The sequence below is a fragment of the Rhinolophus hipposideros genome (genome assembly GCF_964194185.1).
Source record: "Rhinolophus hipposideros genome assembly, chromosome: X".
Lineage (NCBI taxonomy): Eukaryota > Metazoa > Chordata > Mammalia > Chiroptera > Rhinolophidae > Rhinolophus > Rhinolophus hipposideros.
In genome coordinates this window covers 91,866,924-91,886,812 of record NC_138046.1, presented here as the reverse complement: position 1 = coordinate 91,886,812, position 19,889 = coordinate 91,866,924, and positions in this window count along the sequence as shown.

Sequence of the window (19,889 nt, the reverse complement as noted above, 5' to 3'; positions counted from 1 at the left end):
TTAATTCTTCCCTTACAGCATCAAAGACACAGTCCATTAAATAATTAATTGATAAGCTGGACTTTATTAAAATTAAAACTTTTGCTCCACAGAACAATGTTTAGAGAATGAAAAGAAAAACCATGAACTGGGGAAAAAAATATTTACAAAAGACACATCTGATAAAGGACTGTTATTTAAAATATACAAAGTCTTACATTCAGCAATAAGAAAATTAACAACCTGATTTAAAAATGGGCAAAAGACCTGAGCAGACACCTCACCAAAGAAGATACACAGGTGGCAAATAAGTATATGAAAAGATGCTCCCCATCATGTCATCAGGGAAATGCAAATTAAAACAATAATGATATACCACTACACATCTATGAGAATGACCACAATCCAGAGCACTGACAATACCAAATACTAGCAAGAGTGTGGAACAACAGGAACTCTCACTTATTGTGAGTGAGAATGGTACAGACACTTGGGAAGACAAGTTGTTAATTTCTTACAAAACTAAGAGTATTCTAATCACATGATTCAGCAATTGTGCTCATTGGTATTTTCCTAAAGGAGTTAAAAACTTACATCCACACAAAAAGCTGCAAATGAATGTTTATAGCAGCTTTATTCCAAAACTTGGAAACAACCAAAATGTCTTACACTAGACTAATGGATAAATAAACTGTGGCACATCCAGACAATGAAATATTATTCAGCACTAGAAACAAATGAGCTATCAAGCCAGAAAAGACATGGAGGAATCTTAAATGTATATTAATTTACAATCTTATATGTCAATTATACCTCAGTAAAGCTGACTTTTACAAATACATGATAAAGTGAAAGAAACCAATCTGAAAAGGCTAAATACTATATGATTCCAGCTACATGACATTCTTGAAAAAGGCAAAACTATGGAGATAGTAAAAAGATCAGTGGTTGCCAAGTGTTAGGGGAGTGGAGAAGGAATGAATTAACAAGCACAGAGGATTTTTAAGGCAGTGAAATTTCTCTGTATGATACCATGAGGCATGATCAAACAATACGGTGAATGTTTTTTTTTTTTTTTTTTTTTTTACTTGAACTTTATTTTGTTTTATTAAAATACAAATAAAAGCTTTAAATTTAAAAAAATCATTACAGTAAAAAAACAATTGCTATTAATCCCTCTCAAAATACTCCCCTCACTTCAAACACATCCCATCGTTCTTGCCACTTCCTGAAGCAGTTCTGGAAATCCTCCTTTGTGAGTGTCCTTAGTTGTGCTGTGATGACTGCTTCAATATCCTGAATCATTTCTGCTTTGGGGAAAAGCCAGAAGTAGCACAGTGCTAGGTCCGGTGAATAAGGTGGATGAGGACACACTGTAATGTTTTTATTTGACAGAAATGCCGTATACAAAAAGCGATGTATGACACGGGAGCGTGGTCATGATGGAGGAGGATTTACAGAACACTGTAAACACACCTTCTCTCAACTATAGATCACACCCGACTGACTGCACTGAACGAGTTGAAACTTGTCTCACACTGTTACTAAGGTTTGATGTGCCAATTCCCGTATTGAAGATTCCTGCCTTTCTTTTGGATGGCACTGGGCAGCAGCATTCACCATACCTTTTGATCACAAAGGAAAGGCTCCGCATCACACATTGCTTCTGGTGTGGCAATTTCTGTCCAATAATAACATTATGGTGTGTCCTCATCCACCTTATTCACCAGATCTGGCTCCTCCCCAAAGTCAAAATGACCATGAAAGGTAAATGTTTTGAATCGATTCAGGACACTGAGGCAGCCATAACAGTGCAACTGAAGACACTCATGAAAGAACTTCCAGAACTGCTTCAGAAAGTGGCAAGAACCATGGGATAATTGTGTTTGAGGCGAGGGGAGCATTTTGACGGCGATTAATAGCAATGCAGCTTTTATTGCAATATTTGTTTAAATGTAAACATTCACCGTAGTTTTTGATCACACCTCATATAATGATGGATACATGTTTATTATACATTTGTCCAAACCCATAGAATGTACAACACCAAAAGTGTACTCTAATGTAAACTATGGAATTTGAATGAAAATGATGTCAATGTAGGTTCATTAATTATAACAAATGTACCACTCTGGTACAAGATGTTGACACTGGAGGAGGCTATGTATGTGTGGGGACAGGGAAAATATGGGAACTCTCTGTACTTCCCATGCAATTTTGCTGTGAACTCAAACTAAAAAATAAAGTCCATTTTTAAAAACAACATGGCAGGCTCCCTTCTCCCCACCATGAAAATATCACCTGATTAAGGAGACGGCTTCAGGAAAAAAACAAAAACAAAACCTCCCCCCCAGGCAATTCTAAAGAACATTTCGAGTTAACAATCAGCCTTTAGCCATTATAAAAGTACCCAGTTAATCAATTCAATAAATAATTTCATAATGTAAATTCAAGTTAATGAGCTACTAGATATGTGCTAATTTCAGTGAATAATATTTTTTGGCATCTCTTCCACCATTTTATGAGCATCTTCAAAGCACTGAGAGGACATCTTTTTCTTGCAACATACTGTATATCTCATCAAAGGCATAAATCAGGACAATCTTTGGTTCATAAAAAGATGACAAAAGAAAAAAGGCTCTCAGCTATAAATTTAAGCACTTTTGAACTTTATAAAAACCACTTTAAGAGCAAAATTGTTACTGTAATGTAATAGAAAAACTAAGATTTTTATCTAGCCCTTTTCTTTTAAAATACATTCTTCTGTCTGTGAATTACTCCATGAAAATAATGTAAAAGTATTTTATACACAAAATTAAAAATGCAAGGGTTTAAAGCAGTCTGAAGAACACTTGAAAAAAAAAGGACTTATAGTTAAGGAGAAGCAAAATCCTCGAACAAAATGTGTCATCTTTCCTCATTACAGTTCTAAAATTAGCCCTTCCTTTTAAAAAATTTTATTAAATTTATTGGGGTGACATTGGTTAATGAAGTGATATAGGTTTCAAGTATACAATTCTATAATACATTATCTGTATATTGCATTGTGTGTTCACCATCCAAAGTCAAATCACCATATATTTGACTCCCTTTATCCTTTTCTACCTCCTACCTACCTCCTTTGCCCTCTGGTGACCATCATACTGTTGTCTGTGTCTATGAGTTTTTATTTGTTTGTTTGTCTTATTCATTTTCTGCTTTCAGTTTTACATCTCACATATGACTAAAATCATATGGTTCTTGACTTTTTCCATCTGACTTATTTCGCTTAGCATAATCATCTCAAGATCCATCCATGTTGTTGCAAGAGGCAAGATTTAGTTTTTTTCTCGTGGCTGATAGTATTCCCTTGTATGTGTATGTACCATATCTTCTTTACCCAATCATCTGTTAAAAGACACTTCAGTTGTTTCCATTTCTTAACCACTGTGAATAATGCTACAATGAACGTAAAGGTACATACATCTTTACGGAAAAATCTTTTCAAATTTTGGAGGTAGATACGCAGAAGACAGATTGCTGGGTCATATGATAACTCTATTCCTAATTTTTTGAGTAGCCTCCATACTGTTTTCCATAGCTGCTGTGCCAATTTACATTCCCACCAGCAGTGTATGAGGGTTCCTTTGTCTCCATGGCCTCTCCAACACTTGTTATTATTTGTCTTGTTGATGATGGCCATTCTAACAGGTGTGAGGTGTTATCTCATTGTGGTTTTGATATGCATTTCCCTAATAGCTAGTGAAGTTGGGCATCTTTTCATATACCTGTTGGCCATTTGTTTGTATTTTGAGGAGAAGTGTCTGTTCAGGTCCTCTGCCCATTTTTAATTGGATTGCTTTTTTTCTTTTGTTGTTGAGTTGTATGAGTTATTTATATATGCAGATTTAATATAAGCCCTTCCTTAGTTACATGAGAAATAGGGCTATTAAAATAATCACTTAGTACTCTGCCAAACTGTTGGAGGTGCTCCATGTTAGAGGTAAGGACCCCAGTGTTCATTTCATTTCAAAGGTCTTATTCCTCACCCCGCATGACACCTCAGTAGTATCTGACATAAATGAGTAAGTCTTCCTGAAGAATCTTTCTTCCTTTAGTCTTCATCATGTTATAGACTCCACTCCTACCTTAGCATCCTTTTCTTTCATGGCCCCAATCTCTTCACTAACCTGAGTGATTTATCTAATTCATGGTTCAAATGTTACCTCAAGGTCAATTTCTGTTCTTAGCCTACTTTCCGAACTTCAAAGCAAGAGTTTCCACTTATTCTTGAGAAAATCACCATTTAAATATCCTATTGGCATCTCTCACTGGAGTACTAAGTCCAACTGATTATCCTCTCCTCTAAAGCTGCTCCATTTTTTTTGCATCCTTAACTCAATTGTACCACAGTTGCCCCAGCCTGGAAAGTTTTTTTAGCTCTGCGATTTTGTGAAAGTTGTTAACTTCTTACAACCTCAGTTACTTTATCTGTTTTATGGGTAATAATAATAATAATAATAACAATAATAATAATTTAACAGGCTCAGTGTGAAGGTTATTTGAGACATTGAACTGACATTACTTTAAATTTCAAAGATTATTGCTCTGTGTTTTTAGACAAATCCTGGCTGGAGAACACCTAAGGAAATAGTGAACTTAGTATCAGCTATAAACAGATCCAGGGTCTTTGACTCCCATATTATGATAACTATAAAGGAAGTAATAATTTTCTCTATAAAATGAAACAGAACTGTTTCAGTTATATTTTAAATTCAATTTCTTATGTTCTTGCTATAAAATAATATACTCTACTGTTAAATCTCATTTTCTCAAATTTTTAAATTTCACAGTATTAAGAAATATTTACTTTCTTTAGTATAAAATGTGACATTCATTTAAAAATATTTTTCTAATTAACTTTGCATGTCTTAGCAATCATGTAGAAACTACATTCACTAGTAGCTCAACAAATTCGTGTTAGGTCAGTTTTAATCCTACTTAAGGTTAATTTCAAACAGAGACTATTATTGTAAGAGTTTGTACTGACAGCTTATAATTAATGTACACTTTTGAAAGGATGAATAGTCATCAACTAGGTGTTCAAAGAAAGACTATATTTCTCGATCTTTCCCCATACAAAAAAAATGATACCACTTATCATATTTGACACTTATTTATTTTTCTCAGAAGAATTTTTTCACATATTGAACAGTTTGCCCCAAGTTTATGACTTTTTCAATTAAAACTTAATTTTAAAAAACACATTTGCTGATTTGACTCAAGAGAAAATAACAAGCTTAGAGGAATTCCATATTTGTTCTATGTGATAAATAAAGGCAGCTTCATTTTATCCATTTATTTATTCAATCTGTATTTATTATGCACTTATCGAATGCAGAAAACTCTGCCTTTTCTTACCAAGTTGAGGAATAACTGTATTTTCAGAAATATCCTCTGACTTTCCCAGCTATCTGAGAAATTACTTTCAGATTTTTCTTCAATCTCACTCATTCATTTATTCAACAAGTAATTTTTGAGCAGTGCCAAGACCTTGGAGATAGAGTAGCAAACAAAACAGACAAGGTTCCAGTTCTCATGAAGCTGAAATCCGTTAAGAAGACAAACAATTTTATAAATAGACATACAATATACTTTCAGATGATGAAAGTACAATAACAAAAATCAAAAAGCATAAGGTGATCCAGAATGAAGAATGCTATTTTAGATTGGATGATCAGAAAATGTACCCAGCAGAAAGTGGCATATGAACAGAGATATGGGTGAAGTAAGTCATGCGATGTCTGGGTGAAGACCATTCCGGACAGAGGGAACAACCATGGGGTTGGGGCTAGATTAGCATGTTCATGATGAAGAAAGGAGGACACCGTGCTTGGAGTAGAGTGAATAAGAGCAAGAGTGGAAGAAAATGAGACAAGGGCCAAATCATGTAGAGCTTTGTAGTTATAATAAGGCATTTAGAGTGAATTTTAAACGTGATAGGAAATCAGTGGGGAGTCTCAAGCTATAGGGTGACATGACATATGTCATGTTTATAAAAAATGACCTTGGGTCTTTTGATGAAATAGGCAGTCTGGTTAGGAGGCCAATGCAGTGAAACATGGTTGAATTCTGACTATATTTTGAAAGTGAAGTTCTTGCAGAACATACTGATGTATTGAATTTATGGTTTGGATGAAGAAGAATTGGCAGTGGCATTTAAGTGTTTTGGTATGAACAATTGGTGATTGGTGCTCCTATTTAATTGAAAGAAAGAAGATTAGAGGATGAGTAGAGTGGATGGGGGAGAGAGAACCAAGAGTTTTGATTTAAACATAATAGAACACCTATTGTGCAACAAAGACAAATGTTCTGCTAACACAAAGACCAGACATGCAGGAATATCAGTCATTGGGAAAAACTCATAGAGATAGGATCAGGGCACATATGTGAGTTCCCCATTGCCCCTCATACTCTGGGTTAGCTTCACCCCAAATGCTAGATGTGGAAGAGGCACATAACTTTTTGGATGTGGGACTTTTAAGCTGAATGGTTAGGAAGAATCAGGCTCTCCCCTGATATAATGAGAGGCCAGGACGCAATAGCAATGTGATATAGTAGAACCATGCTGCATCCCCATCCTGCCAGTCCTTCCTCTGGGGTGATCAGGGACCAGGATATAATAATTGGATTTAACGGAACCTTGTTCAGTCCCTATCCTGTCAGCTCCTCCTCTAGTGTTATAGAAATGAGAGGAGGATCCAAGCTGCATGTTGCAACTGTATGACAAAGAAAGCTAACAGCAGGATTTGCCATATCAATACTTATGACTGGAGAAGCACCAACCCCCATCTGAGCATGCTTGGAGAGCTGAAGTCCAGGCCTAATGGTTGACCAGGATTGATTGCCTTAAGTACTAGCCTTAGCCAGTTTCTATGGAGATATTCAGGCGGCCAATTTCTTCTCGACAGGGGATAATTTATAGACAAATTAACATTTACCTCTTAGTAAAATCTTGGATTAAGTTGATAGTAGTGGAGTGGTGAAATGTGGTTGGATTTTAGAAATACTCCAAATGTAGATTTCCTAAAGAACTAGCTGGTAGATTGACTTTATGATTCAAAGGGGAAAAGAAGAATTAAGGAGTGCATATATAGGTTTATAGCCTGAAACAACTGATTTATTCAATTATGTTGTCATTGACAGAAATAAGGAAGGTTGAAAGGATGTGTGGTGAGGATGAAGGTGGAATCAAGAGCTCTGATTTGGAAATGCCTAATAGATAACACAAGTAGAGAGGTGGATAGCACCTGTTCCTCAAGGGGAGAGATTTGGATGGTGGATATAAATTTTAGAGTCATCAGCCCACAGGTGCTTTTTAAAGTCATGGGACTGGATCAACTTATGAGTAAATAGAATAGAGAAAAGGGCAACAAATTGAATCCTGCCTGACTTATGCCAATATGTACAAGCCTGAAGCAGGCTTAATGCCCACAGCTCCAGGCAGATTCTTGGTTGCTTATACCAGGAAAAGAAGGAACATTTAAGCACAATGTAATCTCAAAGTAATACCTGTGATTTACTGCATCAGGCAGGCCTGAGATAGACATGAAGCGTCATGTTCCAAGGTAATGGGTGAATACAAAACATGATAAACACACAAATATTGAAAGCACAGCTTTCTCCTCTTTCTGCTAAGGAGAATTACCTGCCAGCTCAACAGCAAATTGATAAAATTCTATACTTTGTTTACTCTTCCAGAGCTTTTGATTAAAATTATATAATTATTCTAAAGCTCTTTGAGCAGGGTTTGTTTTCCTTTTGAATACGACACTTTATCCTATCTTTAATAAGGCTGTATTTCACTCTGTCCTCCCCCAAAACATAGAACTATTAAATTGTTGAATATTTCCCTCATGTGATATGTCTATTTTCTGTTTCAAGTCTAGGTTTCTCAGACTGATGTTTCAGTTACAGAGCAATAATGCTTCAGATATGATTATTCCACTAAAGATCACTCTTATATTCTTTCTTACTCTCAGGAGAAGTCATCAGGAAAATTTGAAAATGCCATTGACCTTTCCTCAACTTTTGGATTTAGAGGCAGGAATTTGTTATAGCCTAATCTAAATGAACTAGACATTAAATCATGATTAGTAATACTAAATCAGGGACCGAAAGACTCTTGGTTGGTAGCAATGGAACAACAAATACAATTGTCAAACAATAAAAATTAGGAAAATATTCTGGTCTTTCTTTGTCTTAGATTATTCCCCCCACTCCCCCCAAAATATCTGATTTTTATAAAAACAAATAAAATTAAATATATTAGATTTAAAATTTCGTCAGGAACAATGTATATGTGAGAATAGCCAAGAAATTTCTGGAAAAATAAACAATAATGAATGGTGTGGCAAAAACATCTACTACCTAACATCCACGTGCTTTTCCACATTTTGCAGCCCCTTTATTGATCGGATGTTGGGACTAGTTCTGGCCAATGGGCAGAAAAGGTGTCATTTCTGGGTCAGACCATTTAAGATCCATGTGCACAAACTCTTCAGTTCTCTCTTCCCATGCTCCAGTGACCTGGAGACCATATATTAAGATTATGGCATCACAACAAGGAAGCAGCCCGCATCACTGAATCTCCAAATGGAAGACAATTGGCCTGGCAAGTCATCTGACCCATGGTGGAATTTGTGTGAGTATGAAATAAGTCTTTGTTGTATGAAACTACCGAGACTTGGGGGTTTGTGTTTTACCATAGCATTACCTATGTATATACTGATACAAAAGGAAATTTCCCTCGACAGATACTATTATACTAAACAGATCAATGAAATATAAAAGGGTTCATAAATAGACCCATATCTGTTTGGAAGTTTAGCATATGTCAGTGGTGTCTTAAATCAGTGTGGAAAGATGGATTACTGGTACATGTCTCAGTTAACAAATTAACCCAAAACTTAGTGGCTCAAAACAACAATATCAGTTATTATCTCCTGTAGATTCGGTGGGTCAGGAATTCAGACAGGGCACCATGGAAACAGCTTGTTTCTGCACCATGCACGATGTCTAAGGCCCCAGCTGTGGCAGCTCAAAGGCTGGAGGCTGGAATACTCTGAAGGCTCATTCACTTACATGTCTGAGGCTGATGCTGGCCCTTGGCTGGGGCTTAGTTGGGACTGTCAGCTGAATACCACTCACATGTGGCCTCTCCACATAGCCTAGACATCCTTATAACATGGTGAGTGGGTTTTAAGGGTGAATGTAGTAAGAAAAGGAGTTATATTTCCTATTGTGACCAAGCCTCAGAAATCACACATCACTTTTGCCATATTCTGTTGATCAAGACATTTACAAAGGTTCACCCAGGTTTGAGAGAGGAAACACAGATGCTACCTCTTGATGGAGAAGTGTCAATGTCATATTGTAAGAAGGGTATGAAAAATGAGATATAGATATAGAGATATAAATATATCCATATAGCAGCCATCTTTGGAAAATACAATCTTCCATAGTGCAAATAAGTAGTTTGTTTGTTAAGGATCTGACACTACTTTTGGACAAGTTGAATGTGTGCCCTTCTACTATAGAGAAGAGAATCACAAATATTTTCTTATATACAGATGTTATGTTTTGAACAGTTTACTAAAACACTAGTTAATAACTGTATAAAAGAAAAGATGCAGCAGATAAACTTTTCTAAAATAAAAGACGTTGTTTTTGGTAGACCTTGCTCAAATGACAAACTAATATACAGATAAAATTCCCATATACATCATTTTATTTAGTTATCTTATATTGCTGGAAATAACTTTATTTGGGTTCTTTACTGAGATACTTTAAATATTCAAAGCCTTGAAAGATTCTAAACTAAAGATATATTTGTTATGTTATATGAAGTAGAGGTTTTTATTTTCTGTGTTACTGTGGTAGATGAAAAACATATTCTAAGAGAATCTTGGCCTTGCCCATGGTTTTCCCATGTCTCGTCTTAAAGCAAAAGTAATATGGTTCCCCATTCAGGCATACACCCTTGTTAGATGGTTCTGGACTTTTCACAAAAGGATGTCGGCCCTATTCCCAGGCAATTGATGTCTGCAAAAGTATTCCAACATAGAAGGGCTGACTGTCAGAACTTATCAGAGAGTGCAATCTTGAACTCTCTGTTGCCCTATTTTTAACATAATGTTCTCTGAAATAAACAATGTCTAGAGAAGATTACTTGAAGGATACAGAGTCTACCCTGTAGCCAGCACTGTCATTGCTCTGCCCAGATCCCTTTGGATAACTTTTACTAGCATGTATTCCCCCACAAACAACTTCTGCAATTCTTTTTTCAAGGACTGACCTCAGGCCACTGGAGCTACTTTGCCCATAGGCACTAAAGCATTTGTGGGAGTTTACATCACTGCCACCATACTTCTGGACCCCCACAGTGCTTAGCCAATGACTGATGAGTGCAGAACAAAGCCAAGTTCCTTTGCCCCAAGTCAGAATAAACTTTGAATTGTAATTTCTCCTACAGAGCTCCCTGCAGGATTAATCTGAAGCTGGAACATTACCTGAACTCACACCCTTGCTCTGCTTATTTCCCTCCTCTATCCTGCTCTCCCAACTCTCATGCCTGTTTTTCCTGGGAACACTTTTAAAATAAATCACATGTACATGAATTTTCAAATTAGTGTCCGCTTCTGGAGCGCAAAACCTAAGAGATAATCCATCTCCTTTGATATTCTACTATTTTTACTTTTTGTGAATTCAGGTTATTCACTAGAGAGTGGGATATTTGGACTATAGTTCTAACAAATCAGAATCTAAACACCAATGAGATCCCAAGAAGTTCTGTGTGCACGTGAACTTTCCAGAAGCACTTTTCTTATGTACTCAGTCAAGAAGAAGTAAGACATTGGAATAAACCAGAAAACATGGAAGAAATCATAAACCTTGGCAAAAAATGAATTCATTTTTATAATATTCCAATACTATTTAAAGAATTCCAAAGCAGAGTAAATGATGGAAAGCTTCCAATTCATTTTATGAAGCTAGCAAAACCACAATATTAAAATCTGGTAAAAAGTAAACACTCAGAAGGAAAGCTTATTAAATAGTCTAGTGAATATATAGGAACAAAAATCCTAAACATAGCATTGACAAACTGAATCCAGCATGAAAATATAAGAATAGTACAACACAATGAAAAAAGAATTTATACCAGGAATGCAAGGGTTATTTAATATTTACAAATCAGCTAACATAATTTATCACATCAAGGGAGAAAATCCTGAATTTCAATAAATGTTCCCAAGTAATTAATAGATGATAAAATTAAATATCCATTACTTGTATATAGTAAACTGGGATTAGAAGAAAAGTTTCTTAACATGATAAATGGCATATTCAGGCTTTCTAACTGAAGTCAAGAATGGAATAATAACGCTTAAAATCATCACAATTCTTTGTTTCTTGTAATTTCCAAACAATATAATAAAACAAGAAAAGAAATAAGAGGTGTAAGTATTGGGAAGAAAATAAAACTAAAGCTATTTTCTTTTTTTTCACTTACTTTGAAACTTCAAAAAAAAATCCATGAAAATGTAATAACTACCAGAAAGTGGTAGATCACAACATAAATATACAAGTATTAATAGCTATATTTAGAAATAAATATGATTTCATTCACAAAATGAACAAAAGTATAACATATTTACAAATGATCTTAAAAAGAAATGTGTAATACTATGTAAAGAAAACCAAAAATCATTTAAAAGGTTTTAGTATGAAGAAAGACACCATATTTCTGGATAGGAAAGTCCAATTATTATTAAAATGTTAATTCTTCACTGTTTGCTTTATAAATATGATATGTTTCTAATCTAGTCCAATATCAACTGAACATTCTTGCAACTTGACAAAATGTTTTTAAAGTTCATCCAGAAGAACAAACATGCAAAGATAACCAAGAAACTTTTAAAAAGAAAAATGAGAGGGGACTTGAACCCAAATGTTGAAATATATTATAAAGCCACAATAATTTGAACAATGTGGTACGGTGCAAGACTAGACAAACAATTCAAGGTAACAAAAATAGAAAGTCCAGGACAGATGCAGGAATGTTTGAAAATGTAACCTATGATAGTTGTGTCACATAAAATCATATTTATTATGTAATTTAACTAAATTTTTGTGGAAAATTAAGTTACTTCATATATCCCAGAATAGATTTCAGCTGGAATGAAAATGTAAATATTTAAGAAAAATACATGAAGATTCCAGAAGAGAATATAGATACACATTTATGTAATCTTGGGCAACAGTAGGCTTTTCTAATAACACACTGAAAAAAATCATAAAAAATTATTGATATGACAATGAAAACACATCCTACCAAAATTTTTGGGATGCAGCGAAAGCAGTTTTAAGAGGGAAATTTATCATTACAGGCCTATCTCAAGAAAAAAGAAAAATCCCAAATAAATAACCTCATGTTACACCTTAAAGAACTAGAAAAAGAAGAACAAGTGAAACCCAAGGTCAGCAGAAAAAAGGAAATATCTTAAATCAAAGGAGAACTAAATGAAATAGAGAACAAAAAGACAATAGAAAAAATTAATGTGACAAAGAGCTGATTCTTTGAAAAGATTAACAAAATTGACAAACCCATGGCTAGACTCACTAAGATATAGAGAAGACACTAATTAACAAAATCAGAAATGAAAAAGGGGAAGTTATCATGGACACCACAGAAATACAAAGAATCATCCGAGTATACTATGAAGGACTATATGCCACCAAATTCAATAACCTAGAAGAAATGGACAAGTTCTTAGAAACATATAGCTTTCCAAGGCTGAACCATGAAGAACTGGAAAATCTAAACAGACCGATCACCAGTAATGAAACTGAATCAGTCATCCAAAACCTTCCCAAAAGCAAAAGTCTGGGACCAGATGGCTTCACTAGTGAATTCTACCAAAACTTCAAACAGGATCTAATACCAATCCTGCTCACACTCTTCCAAAAAATTGAAGAAGAGACAGTACTCCCTAACTCATTTGATGAGGCCAACATTACCCTGATACCAAAACCTGGTAAGGACAACACAAAAAAAGAAAACTACAGACCAATATCTCTGATGAATACAGATGCAAAAATCCTTAACAAAATTCTAGCAAATCGAATACAACAATGCATTAAAAAGATTGTTCACCACGACCAAGTGGGGTTCATCCCCGGGGCACAAGGATGGTTCAACATCCGCAAATCCAACAATGTGATACATCACATAAACAAAATAAAGAACAAAAATCATATGATTATATCAATTGATGCAGAAAAAGCATTTGACAAGATACAACATCCATTTATCAAAAAACACTTAATAAAATAGTTATAGAAGAAAAATACCCTAACATAATAAAGGCCATATATGACAAGCCCTCAACGAATCTGATAATTAATGGTGAAAAACTGAGGCTCTTTGCTCTATCTTCACGAACAGGACAAGGCTGTCCCCTATCACCTCTGCTTTTCAACATAGTGTTGGAAGTCCTTGCCAGAGCCATCAGGCAAGAGAAAGAAATAAAAGGCATCCAAATTGGGAATGAAGAAGTTAAAATACCACTCTTTGCAGATGACATGATGCTATATATAGAAAACCCTAAAGACTCCACCAAAAAGCTATTAGAAACAATCAACGAATACAGTAAAGTTGCTGGCTACAAAAGTCCACTGCATTCCTATATACTAACAATGAAATCTCAGAAAAAGAAATGTAAAAAACAATTCCTTTTGCAATTGCAGCAAAAAAAATAAAATACCTAGGAATAAACTTAACCAAGGATGTGAAGGACCTATATGCTGAAAACTATAAGACAGTTTTGAAGGAAATTGAAGAAGACACAAAGAAATGGAAAGACATTCCATGTTCATGGATTGGAAGAATCAACATAGTTAAAATGGCCATATTAAATATACAGATTCAATGTAATCCCCATTAAAATCCCAATGGCATTTTTAAAAGAAATAGAACAAAAAAATCATCATATTTGTTTGGAACCAAAAAAGACCCCGAATAGCCAAAGCAATCTTAAGAAAAAAGAACAATACTGGAGGTATCACACTCCCTGACTTTAGCTTGTACTACAGGGCTACAATAATCAAAACAGCATGGTACTGGCAGAAAAACAGACACATAGACTAATGGAATAGAATTGAGAACCCCGAAATAAAACCACATAAATATGGACAGATAATTTTTGACAAAGAAGCAAAAACCATACAATAGAGAAAAGACAGCCTCTTCAATAAATGGTGCTGGGAGAATTCGATAGCCAGATGCAAAAGAAAGAAACTGGACTGCTATCTTTCACCATGTACCAAAATTAATTCAAAATGGATCAAAGACTTAAGCATAAGACCTGACACAATAAACTGCATAGAAGAAAACATAGGTACTAAACTTATGGACCTTGGGTTCAAAGAGCATTTTATGAATTTGACTGCAAAGGCAAGGGAAGTAAGAGCGAAAATAAACGAATGGGACTATATGAAACTTAAATTTTCTGCATAGCAAAAGAAACCATCGACAAAATAAAGAGGCAAACAGCTGAATGGGAGAAGATTTTTGCAAACAGTTCCTCCGATAAGGGTCTAATATCCAAAATATACAAGGAACTCATGAAACTGAACAACAATAAAACAAACAACCCAATTGAAAAATGGGCAGAGGACCTAAAGAGACATTTCTCCAAAGAGGACATACAAATGGCAAATAGACATATGAAAAAATGCTCAACATCAGTAATCATCATAGAAATGCAAATAAAAACCACAATGAGATATCGCCTCACCCCAGTCAGAATGGCTATCATCAGCAAGGCAAATAGTATAACAAGTGTTGGAGAGGCTGTGGAGAAAAAGGAACTCTTATACACTGTTTGTGGAATGCAGACTGGTGCAGCCATTATGGAAGGCAGTGTGGAGGTTCCTCAAGAAATTACGAATAGAATTGCCATATGACCCAGCAATCGCTCTCCTGGGTATCTACCCAAAAAATCTGAAAACATTTATCCATAAAGACACGTGTGCTCCAATGTTCATTGCAGCTTTGTTTACGGTGGCCAAGACATGGAAACAACCAAAATGTCCTTTCGATAGATGAATGCATAAAGAAGTTGTGGTATATATACACAATGGAATACTATTCGGCAGTAAGAAAAGATGATATGGGAACCTTTGTGACAACATGGATAGATCTTGAGAGTATAATGCTAAGCGAAATAAGTCAGACAGAAAAGCAGAGAACCATATGATTTCACTGATATGCGGTACATAAACCAAAAACAAAAGAACAAGACAAACAAATGAGAAACAAAAACTCATAGACACAGACAATAGTTTAGTGGTTCCCAGAGTGTAAGGGGGGTGGGGGGATGGAGATGAGGGTAAGAGGGATTAAATATATGGTGATGGAAGGAGAAAAGACTCTGGGTAGTAAACACACAATGGGATTTATAGATGATGTAGTACAGAATTACACACTTGAAATCTATGTAATTTCACTAACAATTGTTACCCCAATAAATTTTTTAAAATTACTGATCTCTTTGACTATATAAAAATGTTAACATGCTTATACATAAAAGAGTTAATCATTACATTTTGTGTATCAAACTGACAAGAATTAAATAAAATTGTGGTACACAAATTTCTGGTAAGTTTGCAAGCAACTAGTACGGTTGAACCCAGTTGGCCAGAGTGTAAATTTTATAACATTCTATACTGAAAAGTGATCATTTATATATATTTTTAAAAACCTTCCAAATTGGTCTTTTGGGAATTTGCCCTAAGGAAATAATTATGCTTTTTTTGCAATGCTTTATCTAAAAATATGTCCTCGACATCATTTCTTATAGTGGCCAATCTTGGAAACCAACAAAGTATCCAACAATAAAGGATTGGCTCAATAAATAAATGCCTTTATCTAATGAAATACATAGAAGTTATTAAAATATTTTAGAAGAATATTTACTGGCTTAGGAAAATGTGCATAATATATAGTTTAATTCAAAACAATGAAAAATAATATGCAGTTTGAACCTTTTGTGAAAAATTATATTCATGCATAACATAAGACAGGAAAAACATATACCAGAGTGTTAACAACAGTTTTTTACTAGATGCTGGGATTTTAGATTACTTATAACATCTTTTTTCTGCTTACCCATATGTTTCATATTTTCTTTAATGAACATGTTCTCTTTTATAATCATAAATTATGAATACATTAAAATTAACTTTTTAAAAAGTCAAAAAAGAGAAACAAGCAGCCTTGAGGACCTCTTTGTGTGTCATACAGAAATTGTGTTATCAGCATGTGTTTATCATGATACACAGTGTTTCCTTCAGGGGAACACCCAGGAGAAATTTTTGTCCATTCTTGACACCAACCAATGATCGTTGCTATGTCCTGAGCAGCTGACCTGTTTTTATCTGATGCACCCTAGGAATCATGTAAACTAGAAAGCTTGGAGCCAACCTATGTCCATCTCTATAAATGAGGGTATGAATCTATGTGACGTGCAATTGTTCCATTAAAAACCTTGTCATCTTGTATTTTGTGTATTCTGGTAAATCAGCTTAAGTCTTACCAAGAAAGACACAGGATCCGTATAAAATAACAAGTACTCCCACTAAGGGCCCTGAAGTAATAAGAGAATTCAAGAGAATAAGAGCATGCAAGAACTACAGAGCCCAGCAGAGGAGGGTCAATGCTAAACCTGCAAAAGAACTCATCCCTTAAACAACTGGGAAGAAGTCATTCATCCACTCAACTAACATTAGTGAGGGTCTATTATATTCCAGATACTTTCTAAGTGCTGTGCAGCTAGCTATACAATGGATGATGAGAAAATTCTACAATTCCTGCTGTTATTGGCTGAATTGAATTTCTCCCCCAAAAATCATATGTTGAAATCCTAATCCTAACAATGTGACTGCATTTGGAGATAGGGTCTTTACAGAGATACTCAAGTTTAAACAAGGTCATTGGTGTGGGCCCATCCACAATTCAATATGACCAGTGTCTTTATCAAAAGGGGAAATTTGTACACAGGTTCCCATAGAGAGAAGACAATGTGAAAACACAGAGAATGCCACCCACAAGCCAAGGAGAGAGGCCTGGAACAGATCCTTCCCTCACAGCCCTCAGAAAGAACAAACCCTGACAACACCTTGATCTGGGAATTCCAGCTTCAAGAACTGTGAGACAGTAAATTTTTCTTGCTTAAGTCATCCAGTCTGTGGTACTTTGTTACAGCAGCTCTAGGAAAAGAATACGCCTTCCATCAAGGGGATGAGGAACAAACAAACAAAAAATAATTACAACTTGTGGACTGTTCAGACCAAGTAGCACAGATTAATCTGCAACCTGAAGGTTCAGAAGAAAGTGACCTGTGAAGGACAGAAAACATTCCAAGTAAAAGGGCAGCACACATGCAGGTCCAAAGCAGAGAAAAATTGAGCTGGTTCGAGAATCCAAAAGTCAAGTGAGGCTGAATGGGTCCGATGAGGAGGCACTGGCGATAGACATCAGAACCCACTCGCATTCTTCTGTCACTTGTGTTTGAGCAGGTGTGCTGGAGTGTATTTAGTCCTTATTCCCCAATGTGGGCTCTGTCATTCATTAGTAACTTGAGTTCTTGATCAAGACCCCACATTATAAAAAGTCTCTTCAATCACAGATACACGAATCCTGAAAGTCTGGTGATGAGAATAGAAAACCCTCTTTACAGAATTCACTCATTTTGACACGAGCATGCTTCATGATACTCATGCTCTACTTTTCAAACTCTTTTCTCTTCCCTAAAACTTCCTGGTACCCTTCAAACTTCTAGGTCCCTGCCTGATTCTGGTGAAATGCATGAAGGAGTGTGGCCACCAAGTCAGCTCTTGGCATAAGGAAAGTAAACAGAAAGACTGTGACCCCATGGTCATGTGTGGATGGAGGCTTGCACCTGGGAGCTTCTCTAAATAAATTTCATTCTCTTCATGCCCTCACAGTCATCCATCAATCATCTGAGTTCACTCATTCAATTACATACCCCCCCTCTTTCTGTCATTGAGGACTTACCACCTCGTTTTGCTATGGGGTCTAACTCCCAGTCACTCCATGAAGCTGCTATCCAGCTGTTGGGCAGACAGACAATTTGGCTCTACTAGTGTTCTCTGACTCAGAGCAAGATTTTATTCTTACCACCGAGTTCCAAAAATGCTTATTTGGTTAGCAGCAAATGTCCACCATGTAGTTACTTCAAAATTCATGTTATTTAAGGTTTCATCACATATCAAACTGATTATTCAGTAAGTAATTAAAATAGATTGACTCTTAAAAGCTACAGATTTTTTTGAGCAGATTTCTGTATTCACAGTACAAAGCTGAGACTAAAATGGCTTCAAGACATTCATTCTAGTTAAAGCAAAGCTCATTTTTTATAATCCAGTGAAAGTCTTTTTTCTTTTAAAATAAGTTAAACAAAACAGAATTCTTTAAAAAGAAGACAGCTCAAAATATGTTATGAATATGCTATGCAATTTAATGTAATACTGTATCTTGATTTTCTGCTAATACTTTTGTACATTTCTACTGTAGACATAACGGCTTTGAGACCCTATCTAGAATACTAATAAATAAATAAATTTTGAGTTCAGCTGATAGAATTCCCAGTTGTAAACAAAGATTAAAGTAAGATTGATTTTCAATCTTAAGAAAAAAGAAAAATGCTGGAGGTATCACACTGCCTGACTTTAGCTTGTACTACAGGGCTACAATAATCAAAACAGCATGGTACTGGCAGAAAAACAGACACATAGACCAATGGAATAGAATTGAGAACCCAGAAATAAAACCACATAAATATGGACAGATAATTTTTGACAAAGAAGCTAAAAACATACAATGGAGAAAAGACAGCCTCTTCAATAAATGGTGCTGGGAGAATTGGATAGCCATGTGCAAAAGAATGAAACTGGACTGCTATCTGTCACCATGTACCAAAATTAATTCAAAATGGATCAAAGACTTAAGCATAAGACCTGACACAATAAACTGCATAGAAGAAGACATAGGTACTAAACTTATGGACCTTGGGTTCAAAGAGCATTTTGTGAATTTGACTCCAAAGGCAATGGAAGTAAAAGCTAAAATAAACAAATGGGACTACATGAAACTTAAAAGTTTCTGCACAGCAAAAGAAACCATCGACAAAATAAAGAGGCAACCGACTGAATGGGAGAAGATTTTTGCAAACAGTTCCTCCGATAAGGGTCTAATATCCAAAATATACAAGGAACTCATGAAACTCAACAACAAAATAACAAACAACCCAATTGAAAAATGGACAGAGGACCTGAAGAGACATTTCTCCAAAGAGGACTTACAAATGGCAAATAGACATAGAAAAAGTGTCTAGAAATAGAAATAGAAAAAAATGCTCAACATCACTAATCATCAGAGAAATGCAAATAAAAACCACAATGAGATATCACCTCACCCCAGTCAGAATGCCTATCATCAACAAGACAAATAGTCACAAGTGTTGGAGAGGCTGTGGAGAAAAAGGAACCCTCATACACTGTTGGTGGGAATGCAGACTGGAGCAGCCACTATGGAAGGCAGTGTGGAGGTTCCTCAAGAAATTACGAATAGAATTACCATATGACCCAGCAATCGCTCTCCTGGGTATCTACCCAAAAAATCTGAAAGCATTTCTCTATAGAGACACGTGTACTCCAATGTTCATTGCAGCTTTGTTTACGGTGGCCAAGACATGGAAACAACCAAAATGTCCTTCGATAGATGAATGGATAAAGAAGTTGTGGTATATATACACAATGGATTACTATTCGGCGTTAAGGAAAGATGA